This window comes from Penaeus monodon, chromosome 35 (genome assembly GCF_015228065.2).
Source record: "Penaeus monodon isolate SGIC_2016 chromosome 35, NSTDA_Pmon_1, whole genome shotgun sequence".
In the NCBI taxonomy this organism is placed as follows: domain Eukaryota; kingdom Metazoa; phylum Arthropoda; class Malacostraca; order Decapoda; family Penaeidae; genus Penaeus; species Penaeus monodon.
In genome coordinates this window covers 21,182,543-21,186,760 of record NC_051420.1, presented here as the reverse complement: position 1 = coordinate 21,186,760, position 4,218 = coordinate 21,182,543, and positions in this window count along the sequence as shown.

Below are 4,218 nucleotides of genomic sequence, written 5' to 3'. Positions count from 1 at the left end.
GCGGCGGCACAGAAACAGGTTTTGGCAGCGGAAGTGGAAGTGGCGGAGGGAGAGGCAACACCAGTGGTAACTTCTTCAACAGGGGTACGGCCTTCTTGAGAAGGCCAGGCGCACTTCGTTTCACTTGGTTGCGAAGGGATTCACTTGTGTGGAGATGCGGTAAAATGGAAGACCTTGTGTCATCATTTATTTGCTTGGGCTGCAAGAAGGAGGGCCGAAACTAAAGTGAGCTTAAGTAGCTTCATTGTGTTGGTGGATCTAATACTATAAACTGAATAATGATAATTGAAAAAGACATTGGCTTTTTGTTTAAGAACACCCCAGAATTTCCCGATGTGGAAGCTGTTGGGATAAGTCAGTAGTTAGGTAACTTGAAGTCACTGGGGAAGGTAGTAGTATATATAATATATATTAATATATATATATATATATATATATATATATATAAAATATATATTTTATATAGTATATTGCATATACATACATAAATCTGTGTAGTATACACATATTAATTATAATATTTATATAATATATATATATATATATATATTTTATATATATATATATATATATATTCATACATTTATATAATAAATAAATAATAAATAATAATAATATACATTATATATTATATATACTATATATATGTATAATATATATATATATATATATATATATATATATATATGTATACACTATATATAGTATCTATCTATCTATCTATATGTGTGTGTGTGTGTGTGTGTGTGTTGTTCTTCCTTCATGTCCAGAAATGACTCCAATACCTATTTCACCCTACATTACATTTTTCGTCAATCTCTTCAGTACGGGACCAATCCAACTTTTTTTCTTATCCCGAGAATCTCCAACTTATAAATATTCTACGTTTATAGTATCAGATGCAGCACCACTATGAATCTAATTTAGTTTCGGTCCCCCTTCTTGCAAACGAAGTGCGCCTGGTCTTCTTCTCTTCAACAAGGCCGCGCCGCTGTTGAAGAAGTTGCCACTGGTGTTGTCTCTCCCTCTGCCACTTCCGCTTCCTACCTACCTATCCCTGTGCCGCTGCCAAAAAATGCTAAAGTTTTTATAATAATATAAACAAACGATTAAGCTGCGAATATTCAAAAACAAATTACAGTTTTTGTATTTTTTCTGTGTAATACGCCACTTTCTTGTCGGTTCCATTTCTTTAAAAGTGATTTGAACATTACCTCAGACCATTCCATATGATGAATCAAACATTTCATTTTGATCTTTGTGCGTGTGTTTACTGAAGCATTCCATTTCACTTTCGGATTTTGTTCATGTCCAGAGAGATCTTTAAGATCAGAATGGATTTCCAATCCATCTATTCCCCTCCATTACATTTTTCATCAAGCTCTTCCTCAATACGGGACCAATCCAATTATTATTTTTTTTATCCAGAGAACATTCCATTTGTTACACCAACAAGGGTCACCTGATTTAGCCCAATCAGCACGCATGGCAAGAATATATGCCATGCCCACTGTAATGCAGTGGGCATGGTGTTTGTTTATTGTATTTATACATACAAGTGCTTAATCACCAAAGGGTCAGTTATTAGTCCTACCTATCTCACCTGTTTACCCTTTTTCTTGACTTTTGGAAAGGGTCTTTTGCATTATTTCATTGTCTTGAATGTTACCAAGATTTTGATAACAATCTAATAATCATAACAGCTTTCTTTCTTTCTTTCTTTGTTGGATTTCTTGGCTATCAACCAGCGGCATGTGGCCAAGGTTATTAAGCCAATGGATCCTATTCATTCTATCAATCTATATAAGGTCATAAAGTTTTGTCTCCCTTAGAAAAGTGATTACTTTACTGATGATTCTTTCATCATCTGATGATAGATTTATTAGTGTAAAATCTTTATTTTTTGTTGGAAATAATTTTTTAAAGGTTGTCTGTGGTTCCTGTATATTGGGCATGTTGTTAAAAGATGATTTACTGTTAGGTTGGTGGTGCATTGTGGGCACTGCGGAGGAAAATTTCTTTGAATATAGGGAGTGAGGTGGGTGATTTTGGTGGCATTGACCCTGAGACGGGTCAACACCACCTCCTCCCTTCTGTCTTTTCTGTGGGATGTATTCCACATTTCTATTTTTTGTTTTGTTTTGTTTGTGAGTTGGAGGCTGGTCCACTCACTTTGCCACAGGAGATGTATTTTTGCTTTTATAAGAGACACAAAACACCTGAGATCTGTACGGACTATGCTAAGGTCCAGATCACCAGTTGACCCGGCTAGTTTGTCAGCCTGTTCATTGCCATGGATACCAGAGTGGCCTGGTGCCCATATTAGCTTGATTGATTTATTGGCACCATGTAGCTTACATGAAAAAAATAACTATTCTATCGTGGGTCGTCGATAGTGCAAAGTCAATGGCTTTATCAATGGCAAAAAGTTCAGCAAGAAAGATCGATGTATGATTCGGCAGTCTGAACTTTAGTTCACATTCAGTCGACCATACACCTGCACCCACACACTCATCTGTCTTGGAGCCGTCGGTATATAAATGAAAAAGGGATAGTTTAACAAGGATCTCTCTGAACCTCTGGCGTACCTCCACCTCCGGCGCCATAGCCTTGGCTGATGGAAGCCAGGCTTCCATGATAGAAAAATTGGGGGTTTCCCATGGCGCTATGTTTGACTGAACCAGGGTATCGATGGTAGAGAGATCTATACCGACTTTCTCGACGAGGTCGTGGAGTCTCGTGGCAAAGGGCCTAATGCCACTATTGCCATTAGGGTGGCTCGGGTCTCGAGCCACCTTTGCGGCATAGCTCAAGGCTAACTGGCCGCGTCTGAGTCGGAGGGGAGGTACTCCTGACTCCACCTCAAGACGCTCGATCCGAGTGCACTTCAGGGCTCCAAGACACACACGCAAACAGGCATTCTGCACAGCATCCAAACCTTTCAAACTTGTTCTCGATGCCGAACCATACACGATTGACCCATAATCTAATTTAGACCTAATCAGGGCTTTATATACCATTAGCAAAGACTGTCTATCAGCTCCCCATTTGTTACCAGAAATGCACTTTAATAAATTCAGTGCTTTTTGACATTTATTCTTTAACTGACCAATGTGGTCTTTCAAATTGAGTCTACTATCAAAAAGTAGCCCAAGAAACTTTGCAGAATTTTGAATTGGTATTGGGTGGTTGTCTAGAGTTAGCCTGATGTTCGGCTTTCTCCTACGTGAAAAATACTCTTTCGAATGGAAAACTTAAAACCCCACTGGAGGCCCCAGTTATGAATCATATCCAGTGCCAATTGGATGCGATTTGCTGAGAATCCTGCATTATTGCTGGAATGCCATAATGCACAATCATCAGCATACAGTGAGTATTTAAGATTCCGAGGAGGAGCTGGTAAGATGTCATTGATCATACATAGAAATAATGTTGGTGACAAGACACTTCCTTGTGGGACCCCGTTTGCCTGGACAAAAATGTCCGAAAAAGTGACATTGTCGGAAAATAATTTGACAGCAAAAGTTCTGTCAGAAATGAAATTTTGAATAAAACAAGGCAAGTTTCCACGTAATCCAAAAGCATAAAGTTTTCTGAGTAGGCCATATCGCCATGTCATGTCGTAGGCTTTTTCTATATCTAAAAATACTGAAATCAAAAAATCTTTTTTGGCAATGGCCTCTTGAATATGACTGTCCAGCTTTACTAGCTGATCGAGAGTTTGGCGTCCCTTGCGAAAGCCGCACTGCTCGTCAACTAGTAAATTACTGGAATCTAAAAAATGCAATAGCCTACTGTTAACAATTCGTTCCATGACCTTGCATAAGCAACTTGTCAACGCAATTGGGCGGTAGGAGATGGCAAGTCTGGGATTACCCCCTCCTTTCAATATGGGAATGATGTGGGCGAAGTGCCATGAGTTTGGAAAAGTGTGACTTTTCCAAATTTCATTGTACACTTCTAGCAACTTAATCATGTCATCATGATTAAGATGCTTCATCATCCCATATCGAATCTCATCGGGGCCTGAGGATGTTCCTCTACATTCTTCTAAGGCTCGGACAAGCTCATCCATTGTAAGATCTTTATTGTAATCAAAGTCATCTCCTGTGGCAAAGTGAATTGGTTGCAGCTCAGCCTCTTCCTTGATGGTCAGGAAGGTGGGATGGTAATTAGCTTAGCTGCTTGTATGAGAGAACTGCCTGGCGAGTGCATTAG